Genomic DNA, 17,146 nt, shown 5'->3' with positions numbered 1-17,146 from the left:
CACCTACTGGGTCCAAGCTGGCCTCCACCTACTGGGTTCAAGCTGGCCTCCACCCACTGGGTTCAAGCTGGCCTCCACCTACTGGGTTCAAGCTGGCCTCCCAGCTTAGCCACCACCTGCTGGGTTCAAGCTAGCCTCCACCTACTAGGTTCGAGCTGGCCTCCCAGCTTAGCCTCCACCTGCTGGGTTCAAGCTAGCCTCCACCTACTGGGTTCGAGCTGGCCTCCCAGCTTAGCCTCCACCTACTGGGTTCAAGCTGGCCTCCACCTGCTGGGTTCAAGCTAGCCTCCCAGCTTAGCCTCCACCTACTGGGTTCAAGCTGGCCTCCACCTGCTGGGTTCAAGCTAGCCTCCCAGCTTAGCCTCCACCTACTGGGTTCGAGCTAGCCTCCACCTACTGGGTTCAAGCTAGCCTCCCAGCTTAGCCTCCACCTACTGGGTTCGAGCTAGCCTCCCAGCTTAGCCTCCACCTACTGGGTTCAAGCTAGCCTCCACCTACTGGGTTCAAGCTGGCCTCCCAGCTTAGCCTCCACCTACTGGGTTCAAGCTAGCCTCCCAGCTTAGCCTCCACCTACTGGGCTCCAGCTGGCCTCCACCTACTGGGTTCAAGCTGGCCTCCACCTACTGGGTTCAAGCTAGCCTCCACCTACTGGGTTCAAGCTGGCCTCCACCTACTGGGTTCAAGCTGGCCTCCCAGCTTAGCCTCCACCTACTGGGTTCAAGCTAGCCTCCCAGATTAGCCTCCACCTACTGGGTTCCAGCTGGCCTCCACCTACTGGGTTCAAGCTGGCCTCCACCTACTGGGTTCAAGCTGGCCTCCACCTACTGGGTTCAAGCTAGCCTCCACCTACTGGGTTCAAGCTGGCCTCCCAGCTTAGCCTCCACCTACTGGGTTCAAGCTAGCATCCCAGCTTAGCCTCCACCTGCTGGGTTCGAGCTAGCCTCTCAGCTTAGCCTCCACCTACTGGGTTCGAGCTAGCCTCCCAGCTTAGCCTCCACCTACTGGGTTCAAGCCAGCCTCCCAGCTTTGCCTCCACCTACTGGGTTCGAGCTAGCCTCCCAGCTTAGCCTCCACCTACTGGGTTCAAGCTAGCCTCCACCTACTGGGTTCAAGCTAGCCTCCACCTACTGGGTTCCAGCTAGCCTCCCACCTACTGGGTTCAAGCTAGCCTCCCACCTACTGGGTTCAAGCTAGCCTCCACCTACTGGGTTCAAGCTAGCCTCCCAGCTTAGCCTCCACCTACTGGGTTCGAGCTAGCCTCCCAGCTTAGCCTCCACCTACTGGGTTCAAGCTAGCCTCCACCTACTGGGTTCAAGCTAGCCTCCACCTACTGGGTTCGAGCTAGCCTCCCAGCTTAGCCTCCACCTACTGGGTTCGAGCTAGCCTCCCAGCTTAGCCTCCACCTACTGGGTTCGAGCTAGCCTCCCAGCTTAGCCTCCACCTACTGGGTTCGAGCTAGCCTCCCAGCTTAGCCTCCACCTACTGGGTTCGAGCTAGCCTCCCAGCTTAGCCTCCACCTACTGGGTTCGAGCTAGCCTCCCAGCTTAGCCTCCACCTACTGGGTTCGAGCTAGCATCCCAGCTTAGCCTCCACCTACTGGGTTCGAGCTAGCCTCCCAGCTTTGCCTCCACCTACTGGGTTCGAGCTAGCCTCCCAGCTTTGCCTCCACCTACTGGGTTCGAGCTAGCCTCCCAGCTTTGCCTCCACCTACTGGGTTCAAGCTAGCCTCCCAGCTTAGCCTCCACCTACTGGGTTCAAGCTAGCCTCCACCTACTGGGTTCAAGCTAGCCTCCACCTACTGGGTTCAAGCTAGCCTCCCAGCTTAGCCTCCACCTACTGGGTTCAAGCTGGCCTCCCAGCTTAGCCTCCACCTACTGGGTTCAAGCTAGCCTCCCAGCTTAGCCTCCACCTACTGGGTTCCAGCTGGCCTCCACCTACTGGGTTCAAGCTGGCCTCCACCTACTGGGTTCAAGCTGGCCTCCACCTACTGGGTTCAAGCTAGCCTCCACCTACTGGGTTCAAGCTGGCCTCCCAGCTTAGCCTCCACCTACTGGGTTCAAGCTAGCATCCCAGCTTAGCCTCCACCTGCTGGGTTCGAGCTAGCCTCTCAGCTTAGCCTCCACCTACTGGGTTCGAGCTAGCCTCCCAGCTTAGCCTCCACCTACTGGGTTCAAGCCAGCCTCCCAGCTTTGCCTCCACCTACTGGGTTCGAGCTAGCCTCCCAGCTTAGCCTCCACCTACTGGGTTCAAGCTAGCCTCCACCTACTGGGTTCAAGCTAGCCTCCACCTACTGGGTTCCAGCTAGCCTCCCACCTACTGGGTTCAAGCTAGCCTCCCACCTACTGGGTTCAAGCTAGCCTCCACCTACTGGGTTCAAGCTAGCCTCCCAGCTTAGCCTCCACCTACTGGGTTCGAGCTAGCCTCCCAGCTTAGCCTCTACCTACTGGGTTCAAGCTAGCCTCCACCTACTGGGTTCAAGCTAGCCTCCACCTACTGGGTTCGAGCTAGCCTCCCAGCTTAGCCTCCACCTACTGGGTTCGAGCTAGCCTCCCAGCTTAGCCTCCACCTACTGGGTTCGAGCTAGCCTCCCAGCTTAGCCTCCACCTACTGGGTTCGAGCTAGCCTCCCAGCTTAGCCTCCACCTACTGGGTTCGAGCTAGCCTCCCAGCTTAGCCTCCACCTACTGGGTTCGAGCTAGCCTCCCAGCTTAGCCTCCACCTACTGGGTTCGAGCTAGCCTCCACCTACTGGGTTCGAGCTAGCCTCCCAGCTTAGCCTCCACCTACTGGGTTCGAGCTAGCATCCCAGCTTAGCCTCCACCTACTGGGTTCGAGCTAGCCTCCCAGCTTTGCCTCCACCTACTGGGTTCGAGCTAGCCTCCCAGCTTTGCCTCCACCTACTGGGTTCGAGCTAGCCTCCCAGCTTTGCCTCCACCTACTGGGTTCGAGCTAGCCTCCCAGCTTAGCCTCCACCTACTGGGTTCAAGCTAGCCTCCACCTACTGGGTTCAAGCTAGCCTCCACCTACTGGGTTCAAGCTAGCCTCCCAGCTTAGCCTCCACCTACTGGGTTCAAGCTAGCCTCCTAGCTTAGCCTCCACCTACTGGGTTCAAGCTAGCCTCCCAGCTTAGCCTCCACCTACTGGGTTCAAGCTAGCCTCCACCTACTGGGTTCAAGCTAGCCTCCCACCTACTGGGTTCAAGCTAGCCTCCCACCTACTGGGTTCAAGCTAGCCTCCACCTACTGGGTTCAAGCTAGCCTCCCAGCTTAGCCTCCACCTACTGGGTTCAAGCTAGCCTCCCAGCTTAGCCTCCACCTACTGGGTTCAAGCTAGCCTCCCAGCTTTGCCTCCACCTACTGGGTTCAAGCTAGCCTCCCAGCTTAGCCTCCACCTACTGGGTTCAAGCTAGCCTCCCAGCTTAGCCTCCACCTACTGGGTTCAAGCTAGCCTCCACCTACTGGGTTCAAGCTAGCCTCCACCTACTGGGTTCGAGTTAGCCTCCCAGCTTAGCCTCCACCTACTGGGTTCGAGCTAGCCTCCCAGCTTAGCCTCCACCTACTGGGTTCGAGCTAGCCTCCCAGCTTAGCCTCCACCTACTGAGTTCGAGCTAGCCTCCCAGCTTAGCCTCCACCTACTGGGTTCGAGCTAGCCTCTCAGCTTAGCCTCCACCTACTGGGTTCAAGCTAGCCTCCCAGCTTAGCCTCCACCTACTGGGTTCGAGCTAGCCTCCCAGCTTAGCCTCCACCTACTGGGTTCGAGCTAGCCTCCCAGCTTTGCCTCCACCTCTGGGTTCAAGCTAGCCTCCACCTACTGGGTTCAAGCTAGCCTCCCAGCTTAGCCTCCACCTACTGAGTTCGAGCTAGCCTCCCAGCTTAGCCTCCACCTACTGGGTTCGAGCTAGCCTCTCAGCTTAGCCTCCACCTACTGGGTTCAAGCTAGCCTCCCAGCTTAGCCTCCACCTACTGGGTTCGAGCTAGCCTCCCAGCTTTGCCTCCACCTACTGGGTTCCAGCTAGCCTCCCAGCTTAGCCTCCACCTACTGGGTTCAAGCTAGCCTCCACCTACTGGGTTCGAGCTAGCCTCCCAGCTTAGCCTCCACCTACTGGGTTCGAGCTAGCCTCCCAGCTTAGCCTCCACCTACTGGGTTCGAGCTAGCCTCCCAGCTTAGCCTCCACCTACTGGGTTCGAGCTAGCCTCCCAGCTTAGCCTCCACCTACTGGGTTCGAGCTAGCCTCCCAGCTTAGCCTCCACCTACTGGGTTCGAGCTAGCCTCCCAGCTTTGCCTCCACCTACTGGGTTCAAGCTAGCCTCCCAGCTTTGCCTCCACCTACTGGGTTCAAGCTAGCCTCCCAGCTTAGCCTCCACCTACTGGGTTCAAGCTAGCCTCCACCTACTGGGTTCAAGCTAGCCTCCACCTACTGTGTTCGAGCTAGCCTCCCAGCTTAGCCTCCACCTACTGGGTTCGAGCTAGCCTCCCAGCTTAGCCTCCACCTACTGGGTTCGAGCTAGCCTCCCAGCTTAGCCTCCACCTGCTGGGTTCGAGCTAGCCTCCCAGCTTAGCCTCCACCTGCTGGGTTCGAGCTAGCCTCCCAGCTTAGCCTCCACCTGCTGGGTTCGAGCTAGCCTCCCAGCTTAGCCTCCACCTGCTGGGTTCGAGCTAGCCTCCCAGCTTAGCCTCCACCTGCTGGGTTCGAGCTAGCCTCCCAGCTTAGCCTCCACCTGCTGGGTTCGAGCTAGCCTCCCAGCTTAGCCTCCACCTGCTGGGTTCGAGCTAGCCTCCCAGCTTAGCCTCCACCTGCTGGGTTCGAGCTAGCCTCCCAGCTTAGCCTCCACCTGCTGGGTTCGAGCTAGCCTCCCAGCTTAGCCTCCACCTGCTGGGTTCGAGCTAGCCTCCCAGCTTAGCCTCCACCTGCTGGGTTCGAGCTAGCCTCCCAGCTTAGCCTCCACCTGCTGGGTTCGAGCTAGCCTCCCAGCTTAGCCTCCACCTGCTGGGTTCGAGCTAGCCTCCCAGCTTAGCCTCCACCTGCTGGGTTCGAGCTAGCCTCCCAGCTTAGCCTCCACCTGCTGGGTTCGAGCTAGCCTCCCAGCTTAGCCTCCACCTGCTGGATTCGAGCTAGCCTCCCAGCTTAGCCTCCACCTACTGGGTTCAAGCTAGCTTCCCAACTTAGCCTCCACCTACTGGGTTTGAGCTTCCCAACTTAGCCTCCCAAGTAGCTGAGACCACAGGTGAACACCACCGTGCCTGGCTAATTTTTTTTTTTTTTTTTGAGACGGAGTCTTGCTTTGTCACCCAGGCTGGAGTGCAGGGGCATGATCTTGGCTCACTGCAACCTCTGCCTCCTGGGTTCACACCATTTTCCTGCCTCAGACTCCCGAGTAGCTGGGACTACAGGCGCCGGCCACCATGCCCAGCTAATTTTTTTGTATTTTTAGTAAAGACGGGGTTTCACTGTGTTAGCCAGGGTGGTCTCGATCTCCTGACCTCTTCCAAAGTGCTGGGATTACAGGCGGGAGCCACCGCGCCCAGTCGTAATTTTTGGTATTTTTTTGTAGAGACGGGGTTTTGTCATGTTGCCTAACCTGCTTGCAAACTCCTGAATTCAAGCAATCCATCTGCCTTGGCCTCCCAAAGTGCTGGGATTACAGGCCTGAGCCATATTGCCAGCCTTTGTTTCCACTTATTGGTTATCATGAATAATTATACTATAAACATTTTTGTACAATTTTTTTCTTTTTCTTTCTTTCTATTTTTTTTTTTTTTTTTTTTTGAGACAGAGTCTCACTCTGTCGCCCAGGCTGGATCAAGCAGTGGTGCCATCTCGGCTCACTGCAACCTCAGACTCCCTGGTTCAAGCGATTCTCCTGCCTCAGCCTCCCGAGTAGCTGGGACTACAGGTACCCACCAGCATGCCCAGCTAAGTTTTGTATTTTTAGTAGAGACGGGGTTTCACCATATTGGCCAGGATGGTCTTGATCTCCTGACCACGTGATCCGCCCGCTTCGGCCTCCCAAAGTGTTGGGATTACAGGCACGGGCCATTGCGCCCGGCCAGCGTTGCAGTTTTTACTGAATGATTACTCCCAACTAAAACCACAAAAAACTTCTCATTTAAAATGTGTTATAAATTGGTGGGGCATAGTGGCTCACGCCTGTAATCCCATCACTTTGGGAGACCAAGGTGGGCAAATCACTTGAGGGCTGGAGTCAAGACCAGCCTGGCCAACACAGTGAAACCCCATGTCTACTACAAATACAAAAAATTAGCTGGGCGTGGTGGCACATACCTCTAATCGCAGCTACTTGGGAGGCTGAGGCAGGAGAATCTCTTGAACCCGGGAGACAAAGGTTGCAGTGAACTATTATAGGTACAGTTGGTATCTACTGTTTATATGCAGAACTTGAGAGCACAGCAGGATCTGCGTCTTTTCTGCACTTATATGGTGCAGTGAGTTTGGCACTTCATTGGAATGCAATTTCCAGTGGCTCAGTCCTTATCTGCAGCAGCACATAGCCTGCACATCAGGCAAACATCCCGTAAAGGAAAAATGCCTTTGCTGCCAAATCTGATAAAAGGAAAAAAGGGAGGTTACTATTTTTAAAAACAACAACAACAACAACAACAAGACTAGAACGGAATTGGTGATAGAAATCTTTGGACCGTTTCTCAGTTTGTGCTGTCAGACAATCTGCCGTCCTTTTTTTTTTTTTTTTTTTTTTGAGACGGAGTCTCTCTCTGTCGCCCAGGCTGGAGTGCAGTGGCCCGATCTCGGGCTCACTGCAAGCTCCACCTCCCGGGTTCATGCCATTCTCCTGCCTCAGCCTCCCAAGTAGCTGGGACTACAGGCGCCCGCCACCACACCTGGCTAAGTTTTTGTATTTTTAGTAGAGACGGAGTTTCACCGTGTTAGCCAGGATGGTCTCGATCTCCTGACCTCATGATCTGCCTGCCTTGGCCTCCCAAAGTGTTGGGATTACAGGCATGAGCCACCGCACCCGGCCAATCTGACATACTTTTAAGCGTAGCCTACTCACCAGTTCTCAGCCTGACATCCAGCTATGTGGCCTCCTCTTGACACTGTGCAGGGAGCTTTGGTTGGGCAACAGATTGTGAAGGTTAAAATTCATTGTGTCTCCACCCATGAGGTCATTCCAAATGAAGATTTGGATTCCATGTCACAGTCCAAGCGCTCAGTGAGCATGCCGTCCAAGTCACTTGGGAACCTTTCCTGGTGGAGCCCATTCTGCCGTAACCATTGCAGCTGCTCACCGAGGAGTAGCCCCCCAGGGCACTCATCTGCATGGGGTGGGGCAGAGGCCCTTGTGAAGGTGTCTCCTCTGGGGTCAGGTGGTTCATACCTGAGGTGTGGGGCTTGATGTTTACCATGCAAAGCAGGGCACGCCCATCAACTGCAGATGTCTACTGACGGTGTCCAGGGTGGGTATAGGAGATGGGAGGCATCATTTTGTTGTGAGATGCCTGGCTGCTATAGGTCGACAGGACTGAATTAAGGCCCATTATGATTTGGGCCAGCACCTGGCTGTTGGGTTGGGCTACCTCATGATCAGCTGGTGTCATAATTGTGGGGGAAAGAAAGATAGATCAGACTGTTACTGTGTCTATGTAGAAAAAGGAAGACATAAGAAACTCCATTTTGTTCTGTACTAAGAAAAATTCTTCTGCCTTGAGATGTTGTTAATCTGTAACCCTAGCCCCAACCCTGTGCTTGCAGAAACATGTGCTGTATTGACTCAAGGTTTAATGGATTTAGGGCTGTGCAGGATGTGCTTTGTTAAAAATGTGTTTGCAGGCAGTGTGCTTGGTAAAAGTCATCACCATTCTCCAGTCTCAAGTACCCAGGGACAAAATGCACTGCGGAAGGCCGCAGGGACCTCTGCCCAAGAAAGCCTGGGTATTGTCCAAGGTTTCTCCCCACTGAGACGGCCTGAGATACAGCTTCGTGGGAAGGGAAAGACCTGACCGTCCCCCAGCCTGACACCCTTAAAGGGTCTGTGCTGAGGAGGATTAGTGAAAGAGGAAGGCTTCTTTGCAGTTGAGATAAGAGGAAGGCATCTGTCTCCTGCTCGTCCCTGGGAATGGAATGCCTCGGTGTAAAACCCGAGTGTACATTCTGTTTACTTGGATGGGAGAAAACCACCTTATGGCTGGAGGTGAGACATGCTGGCGGCAATACTGCTCTTTACTGCAATGAGGTGTTTGTGTGTAGTCAGACATAAACCTGGCCTACGTGCACATCCAGGCACAGCACCTTTCCTTAAACTTATTTATGACACAGAGACCTTTGCTCACATGTTTTCCTGCTGACCCTCTCCCCACCATTACCCTATAGTCCTGCCACGTCCCCCTCGCTGAGATGGTAGAGATAGTGATCAATAAATACTGAGGGAACTCAGAGGCCAGTGCGGGCACGGGTCCTCTGTATGTTGAGTGCCAGTCCCTTGGGCCCACTTTTCTTTCTCTATACTTTGCTTCTGTGTCTTATTTCTTTTCCCAGTCTCTCGTCTTACCTGGTGAGAAATACCCACAGGTGTGGAGGGGCAGGCCTCCTTCAATAATGTCATTATGGGGAGGAGAGTCAGAAGTCAGCAACTCCTCCAGGAGTCCCGCTACACAGTTACACGGACTCAGAGCTGGTAACTTGATTTGTGCTCCTGGAGTGTTTGCATCTGGGACAAAGGGCTCATGTTGGACTGGCCCTACGTCTATTTTTTGTAGTTTGGGCGGATTCAGACTGGTGTTTGGTGGCACAAAGGAGTAGCATGGCGTCTGCTGCATCATGGTGCCAGGTGAGGACTGGGTGGACACAGTTAATGATGTCAGTGCTCACAGAAGGTTGAGATTATTCAAACCTTTTCCATGTTTCAGGATTCCTTGTCTCAGACTGGGTGGAGTACGGGCCATCTTTGCCGCACATGGCGGGTACCCCACGGAATGCACGTCCCCATCTCCAAGATCGTCTCCTTTGGTTATAATGGGTGAAAGTCTCCCAGTAATAGTACTAGCATTCGAGCTAGTTCCAGGGCGAAATGGACTCCAGCTATCAAAGTCATCATTGCTGTGAGAGCCAGGGCTTGCAGGCCATCTGGAAAATTGGGGTCCGGGGCTGTCCCCAGGACCCCATGGCTAGGCTGCAGGGATGCTTTTTTAGTGGCATCTCGGCTTTGCTCCGAGTGCATTTGCTGTTGCTGTCCATTGATGCAGCTCTTGTCCTAAGAGATCTCCCACCCTTGCCGCCCTCTGGATCCAGCATCCACCGAGCACTTTTTCCAGTTCCTTCATTCTGCGCGCGAGTCAGCTTGCTGTGTAGGGACAGATCATGGTGAAGTGAATTCCTACAACCCGCCGAGCTGTTGCTGTCGCCCTTATCCTTGCAGCAGGACACGCTCTTGACCATTCACTCGTAGATCTTGGACAGTGCGAGCCGCCTCTCCGCGGAGCTCTGGACAACGCTGGTGCTGAGGTCGGCGTGGGACAGGTTGCTCCACGCGTTGCGATGGGACGAGCTGCTCCTGCGCTGCTGCCCCGCGAGCGGCCCGGCGGAGGCGGGGTCCCGGGCAGGTGCTGCGTTAGCGCCGAGTGCAGGCCGCCTCCCTCGGGCCCTGGAAGTCCCCGCACAGCCCCCGGCGTCCGCGGAAGTCCTCGCTGTCCTGCAGGAGGCTCGGGTTGCTCATGAAGTCGGCGCTGACGGGCGGGGCTGGAGGTGGCCGCGTGGGACCCGCGGAACTCCCGCCCGGGCAGCGGCTGGAAATCCGGGTCCACCTCCGCCCCCCGGGGCGCTTCGGCCCTGGGGACCCCTCCTTTCCCCTCCTTTCCCCTCCTTTCCCCTCCTTTCCCCTCCTTTCCCCTCCCCTCCCCTCCCCTCCTCTCCTTTTCCTTCCCCTCCCCTCCCCTGCCCTCCCCTCCCGTGCTCCAGCCGTGGGCGAGCCAAGAAGCTGGAGAGCAAAGCACCGGGCGGAGGGGAGGGGGCGCGAGGAAGAGGCGGAGATTCGGGGGGACGAGGTCGGTTCCGCGGGAGACAGAAAGAAACTGGGAGCCAGGCGGGGGCGGGGGAAGCGCGAGCCCAGAACTGAGCCCGGCGGGGCCGTGCACGGCGAGGCTGCTCGGGGTCCGCGGTGCGGACTGGACCGCGGGCCGGAGCCCCGGGCCGGGGCGGATCCGGGCAGAGCGGGCGCCAAGCTCCAGGGGACGGGGCCGCGGACGGAAGGACGGACGGGCCGTGGCTGTCCCCGGAGTCGCGCCCTCTGCGCTGCTGCCTGTGGAGTGCGGCGCGGCGGCTGCAGGACTACGCGGCCCCGAACTGACGGGGTCTGCCCTGGTTTATTTCTTTTTATCTTTCTTTAAAGTGAGAGTGTAGGAGGCGTCCCCTCCTCTCACGCCGGCTCCCCCAAGAGGGCCAATGTGGGTGACTTTCTGAGTGGCCCCCAAAGCACATCCCCAGGCCTGCGCGTCGCGAATCTTCTCTGCCAGGGCGCTGGTGGAGCCGTTCCCCAGCCGGTGCCTGTGGCCCAGCGAATCCTGCTGGAAGACGGTGGTTCTGCGATGCCCTGTGGATTCGCCCCAACGCCTTGTTGGCTGAGGGACCCCGGGGATGTTGCATAAGGCACGAAAATATGTAAATGGAGCCCGGGGGAAAGGTAGCGTGGCCGAGCGGTCTAAGGCGCTGGATTAAGGTTCCAGTCTCCTCGGAGGCGTGGGTTCGAATCCCACCGCTGCCAGCTTGTTGTGGTTCGTCCATTTTCTTGCTCGGGATCTGTATTCCATTTGGCAGCGCACAGCTGTCCAGTGGATGGGCTTTGTGCGAAGTTCGTCGGCGCTGGTGTCCACAGCAAGTGAAGTGGGTTCAGTTCCTCCCAGGTTCCAATGGTTGAGGCGGAAAGGCAAAGGTATAAATACCCTTGATAGCCTTTTTTCCTTAACAAGGTGGAGATAGCGGTGGAGTGTTGTAGGCTAGTCCTCAGTGTAATAAATTTGAAGTAATGAGGTAAAAAGTAGGAGAATGTGTTTCCGCCCGGTTTCGAACCGGGGACCTTTCGCGTGTGAGGCGAACGTGATAACCACTACACTACGGAAACCTGCATGGCGTTTCCGTGCCATCACAATGAGCCACCACACAGGGCGGTATTTTATTTCTCATCATAATTCAGAGCTTCCGCCATGCGTCCCTTTGAGCTTTGTTAATGAGCATGAGCACACAAAAAAAGGACGTTTCAGCACCTGGAAGGCTGAGGCGGGAGGACGGCTGGAGCCCAGGAGGTCGAGACTGCACTAAGCTATGATTGCAGCACTGCACTCCAGCCTGGGCGGCAGAGCAAGATCTTGTCTCGAAAGAGAGAAAAGAAAGAAACAAGAAAAGGAAGTTTTCATGTGCAATGTGGTGGCATAAGCGGACACGGGAGTCTTGAGAGAGGATGTGGTGGTAACAGTGGGCATGGGGGTTGAACAGCAGGGGCGCGCTGGCACCATTTTCAACGAGAAGAGACATTTAGAAGAAGCTGCTTGGGGAATATGAGGCCATGCGTTCGTGAGTAGAGCTGAAGCTTGTGGGTCTAGAGAAATTGGAGTGGAATGAAAGAGGAAGTAGCCTAAAACACCATTTTTATTGTTCCACTGTTTGGTAGAACTCTAGATTTTCCTAGCAGCCACTGCTGTCGGACATTTAGGTTAATTTCCTCCCATCAACAATATGCAAGCATTATGAAGGCTACCCCCTTGGCAACATTTGGCACTTTTCATTGATTATTACTTTAACTTCTAGCCATTTGTGGGTATGTAGTATTCCTTATTGTTTAAGTTTGCATTTAGCTGATGAGAAAAGATGGGCACCCTTTCATGGGTTTATGGCCCATGTGTTTATCTTACTGTGTGAAGTGTCTCTTTAAATATCTTGTCCGTTAAAAACAAGCAAAGAAAAAAACACATAAACAAACAGAAAACCCCAAGAAACAAAAAACAAATAACTGGCCTGGCTTGGTGGCTCACACCTGTAATTCCAGAACTCTGGGAGGGCGAGGTGTGTGAATTGTTTAAGCTCATGAGTTGAGACCAGTCTGGGCAACACTGGGACATCATCTCTACAGAACATCCAAAAATTAGCTGGGAGTGGTGGCGTTCACTTGTGGTTTCTGTAGGTACTCGGGAGGCTGAGGTGAGAGTATTGATTGAGCCTGAGAGGTGGAGGCTGCAGTGAGCAGAGATCTCGCTGCCTCACTCCAGCCTGGGTAACAGAGCAAGACCCGGTTCCAAGAAAAAAAAAAAAAAAAAAAAAAGACTCTCCTATTTTTTTTTATTCTGGAAACTTCTGAATTGCAGCTTGTATGTTTAAGTGTAAATTCTATTTCATATAATTTTTTTGTTATGGTATGAGGTTGGAATTAAGGTTAATTTCTTTCTCCTATGGATATCCAGTTGTTCCTGAATCCATTTGTTGCAAAGACGCTATTTCCACATTGAACTGCTTTGGTGCCTTTGGTGAAAATCAAATAACTGCATATATGTGGGCCCAAATTCTTTTGTTCATTTTTTGCTTTTCAATTAAAAATTTCAAATAGGCCAGGCATGGTGGCTCACCCCTGTAATCCTAGCGTTTTGGTAGGCTGAAGCAGGAGGATTGTTTGAGGCCAGGAGTTGGAAACCAGCCTGTGCAACACAGCAAGACCACGTCTCTACAAAAAAAAAAAAAAAAAAAAAAAAAGTTAGCTGGGCATCAAGGCTGCAGTGAGCTGTAGTCACACCAGGGCACTGCTACTGGATGCTACTGATGACAGAGTAAATCCGTCTCCAAATAAATAAACAAATAAGTAAATTAATAACTCTTTCATTAAATGAATGTGCCGTGTTTTGTTTATCCATTCATCAAAGAATGAACATTTATGTTGTTTCCAATGTTTTTGTTTTGAGACAGATTCTCACTCTTGTCACTCAGGCTGGAGTACAGAAGTGCCATCATAGCTCACTACAATCTCCACCTCCTTGGTTCAAGTGATCCTTCCACCTCAGCCTCACAAGTAGCTGGGACCATAGGTGCACACCACCACACCTGGCTAATTTTTGTATTTTTTGTAGAGACGTGGTCCCTATGTTGCCCAGGCTGGTCTGGAACTCTTGGCCTCAAGCAGTCCACCCACCTTGGCCTCCCAAAGTGTTGGGATTACAGGCATGGGACACCTTGCCTAGCCTTTGTTTCTACTTTTTCGCTATAATGAAAAATGATACCATATATATTTTGTGTACATTTTTTATGTGAACCAATGTTTTCAACTCACTTTTATATATACCTAGGAGTGGAATTGATGGATTGTATAGTAACCCTATGTTTAACTTTTTGGTATAACAAAGTGAAACTTAAAACTAGCAATTCCACTACCACCATTTATTTATATGACATTTCCAGAAAAGGCAGATGAAAACAGAGAGAAAGCCGATCGCTCTATCTAGGGCTGAGGCCGAGACCCAGGGTTGGCTGCAGATGGGCATGGTGGGAATTTTTCTGGCAAAGGAACTGTCCTAAAAGTGGATGGTGGTGATGGTTGCAGAATCCTATGCAGTGACTAAAAATCACTGAGCTGTATACTTACAATGAGTGGATTTCATTGTATTGAATTATACCCCAATAAAGCTGTTATGGAATGCTAAACCATAAAAACAAACCCCCAAACACAGCAACGAGGCAGTTAGTGTTTCCCAGGGATCAGCTGAGGTGACAGTTGCATTGTGCAAAATGATTCCTGTGACCCAGAGCATAATTAATGTTTACATACTGCTTTAATGCAGCCTTGGAGGGCAGGTGACTTGCACCTTGAAACTTGAAGATCTTGCTAGTGTTGCTTGTAATTAAGCTAAAGTAGTTGTATAAATAATAAAGATGTGAGTAAATTTACGGAGATGCCAAGTAAATGAAGGAGATGAGCGAACACCGCGAGACTGAAGCTGGGAGGGGCGTAATGGAAGTCATCCAATCCAAAACTGCCGGAATGGAGACCTTGCCAATGGATGGGTTTAAAAAACGAAAAGTGCATTTTACAGAAACGAAATAAGGATCCATCATAGGATCCAGTTTATGGTCAACACTCAACACCGGCACGTCCACCAAGTAATGTGCGTCTGCAGGAGGCGCCAATGTGTGCTGCTGTGTTTTGTGTGTGACGTGCAAAGTCCTGGTCCTTGAGCAGATGGGGGCACTGGCTTTTCCACAGCTGTCTTTTTAAATCTAGGAGAGAAAAGCTTCTGTTGACGAGCGCTCGGGGCTGCAGGAGGATGGTGGCGTTGAATGGGCTGGCCCTCTGCAGGGGCCGCCTGGTCGGGTCAGTTCCTGCGCTGGCTGTCAAGGTGCGAGTTACACAACCCCTGGAGGTGGCAGTTCATCGTCTTAGAATGGGGTGAGAGCAGCGCCTTTCTTACAGGTGTGTGACCAGGGTTAGAGCAATTAACACACGCACTAGCACTAGGTAAGACTGAAGAAACACTCACTGGATCTACACCTGTGCCAAGGCAGCTCAGTTCGAGGCCCAGGGGACACGGCACGAAGGAAACAAAACGGAAGGATCCTGCTCCCCAGAGGGGAAGGGTGGGAGTGAGGAACAAGGGAAGACCGAGGCCACACAGGCGGACAACGGTGGACGGCACTGCGCGACGGAGAGGGGCCTCCGCCCAGGGAGATGCAGAAGAGGCGGCGCGAGGGCGCACGGAGCTGCAAGGGAAGGGCGGGTGCGGGGCCTGCAGGGGCCGAGCAGGAGGCTGGGGGAAGATTCATTGGAACTCGCCTTGGGCCCCACGCTTGCTCGGGATCTGGATTCCATTTGGCAGAGCGCAGCCGTCCAGTGGATGGGCTTCGGGCGAAGTTCGTAGGCGCCGCTGTCCTCAGCAAGTGAGGTGGGTTCAGTTCTTCTCAGGTGCCTCAACCGTTGAGGAAAGGCGACGGTATAAATACCCTTGATGGCCTTTTCTTCATAACCAGGTGGAGATAGTGGTGGGGTGTTCCAGGCTAGTTTTCTGTGTAACGAATTTGAAGTAATGAGGTGAAAAAACATAAGATTCTGTTTCCGCCCGGTTTCGAACCGGGGACCTTTCGCGTGTTAGGCGAACGTGATAACCACTACACTACGGAAACCTACATGGGCTTCCTGGCCCATCACAATGAGCCACCACACAAGGCCGCATTTTATTTCTCATGGTAACTCTGAGCTTCCTCCATGCGTCCCTTCCAGCTTGGCTAATGGGCATGAGCACGCGAGAAAAGGACCTGTCAGCACTTGGAAGGCTGAGACGGATGGACGGCTGGAGCCCAGGAGGTCGAGGCTGCCCTGAGCTATGATTGCGCCGCTGCACTCCAGCCTGGGAGACAGAGCAAGACTCAGTCTCGAAAGAGAGAAAAGAAAGAAAAAGGGAGAGAGAGAAAGAGAAACAAGAAAAGGAAGTTTTCATGCCCGATGTGGTGGCAGAAGTGGGCATGGGAGTCCTGAGAGAAGGTGTGGTGGCGACCTCAGAGAGACGTGAGGCAGTCGAGCTGTCGGGTTCACAGTGGGCTTGGGGGTTGGGCAGCAGGGGCGCGCTGGCAGCGTTTTCTAAGAGAAGAGACTTTCAGAAGAAGCTGCTTGGGGAATATGAGGCCATGCCTTCGTGAGTGGAACTGGAGCCTGTGGGCCTGGAGAAATTGGAGTGGAATGAAAGAGGAAGTAGCCTACAACACCATTTTTATTGTTGCATTGTTTGGTAGAGCTCCAGATTATCGAAGCAGCCACTGCTGTTGGACATTTAGGTTATTTTCCTCCCATCAACCATGTGAAAGCGTTATGAGGCTACCTCCTTGGCAGCATTTGGTACTTTTCACTCATGACGATGATTATTGTTTAACTTCTAGCCATTCTTCTGGGTATGTAGTATTTCCTCATGGTTTAAGTTTGCATTTAGCTGATGAGGAAAGACGATAAGCACTTTTTCACGTGTATGACTCATTTTTTTAATCTTCCATTGTGAGGTGTCTCTTAAATATCTCTTCCATTAAAAACAAAGAAACAAAAAACAAAGAACCAAAAACTCCCCAGAAACCAAAAACAAGGAACTGCCTTCGCGTGCCAATTTAGAATCTGGCATCTAAAAAAAAAAAAAACAAAAAAAAAAAACAAAGAAAGAAAGGAAGAAAAACAAAAACAACAACAACAAAAAACCACGCCAGGCACGGTAGCTCCCGCCTGTAATCCCAGCACAGTGGAAGGCGGAGGTGGGTACATTGCTTGAGCTCAGGAGTTCGAGACCAGCCTGGGCAATGTGGCAAAATCCCAGCTCTATTTATCAAAAAAAAAAAAAGAAAGAAAGAAAGAAAGAAAAAGGAAAACATAAAACTTAAAGGAAACCAATTTTTCATTTTGAAACAATGATAGTTACACAGAAAGTGGCAAAGAAAACTAAAGGGAGGTCTCAGGCACTGGTCTTTCCCAGTGATGACATCTTATGTAATTGCAGCACGGTAACAAAACCAGGAAAACGGCATTGGTACAATCCGCAGAGCTTACTGGGACCCCTCCAGTTATACATGGATTCGTGTGTGTGTGTGTGTGTGTGTGTCTCTCTACATAGCAATTTTATCACATGTGTAGCTCCCTGTGACTATCACCACAATCAAGATACAGAACTGTTCCATTATCACAGCCAGCACTACACTCTTAGAGCCACACACCCCTACAACTTCGCTTGTCCTACAGTTCCTAACTCCTGACAACCACGAATCTGTTCAATGTTTCTAAAAATTTATTATGTCGAGAATGTTATACAAATGTAATAATAGAGCACGTGGTCTGTAGCAACTGGCTTTTTTCGTTTAGCATAATTCCCTTGAGATCCAGTCTAATTGTATCAATACAGTAATTCATTTATTTTTATTGATGAGTAGCATTTCAAGCTATAAATACTCCACAGTTTGTTTAATCATCCACCAGTTGAAAGTTTGCACTGTTTTCAGTTTGGCTATTGTATTGCTTTTCTCTGGGATAAATGGTTGAATGCAATTGCTAGGTCATATGCTCAGTGCATTTTTAGTTTCTGAAGAAATGACCAATCTATTTTCAGAGTGGCTGTATCTTTTCACATTTCCACGAGCCTTCTATGAGATTTGGTTTCTCTGCACTCTTGCTGGCA

At 52.5% G+C, this 17,146-nt stretch overlaps 3 non-coding genes and 1 pseudogene across 3 annotated transcripts; 1 reads left to right on the top strand and 3 right to left on the bottom strand.

Annotated features, from left to right (window-relative positions):
• Positions 1–7,035: 7,035 nt before the first annotated feature.
• On the bottom strand, positions 7,036–11,110 carry LOC129036286 (forkhead box protein O1-like; annotated as a pseudogene).
• On the top strand, positions 10,650–10,731 carry TRNAL-AAG (transfer RNA leucine (anticodon AAG)). The gene has a single exon. It is a non-coding gene; the product is annotated as a tRNA-Leu (tRNA).
• On the bottom strand, positions 11,016–11,088 carry TRNAV-CAC (transfer RNA valine (anticodon CAC)). The gene has a single exon. It is a non-coding gene; the product is annotated as a tRNA-Val (tRNA).
• Positions 11,111–15,049: 3,939 nt separating the features above from the next.
• Positions 15,050–15,122, bottom strand: TRNAV-AAC (transfer RNA valine (anticodon AAC)). The gene has a single exon. It is a non-coding gene; the product is annotated as a tRNA-Val (tRNA).
• Between the last annotated feature and the right edge of the window lie 2,024 nt (positions 15,123–17,146).

This window comes from Pongo pygmaeus, chromosome 4, assembly GCF_028885625.2.
Source record: "Pongo pygmaeus isolate AG05252 chromosome 4, NHGRI_mPonPyg2-v2.0_pri, whole genome shotgun sequence".
Classification (NCBI taxonomy): domain Eukaryota; kingdom Metazoa; phylum Chordata; class Mammalia; order Primates; family Hominidae; genus Pongo; species Pongo pygmaeus.
Note: the sequence above shows the minus strand (reverse complement) of the source record. Positions and strands in the feature narration are given on the sequence as shown.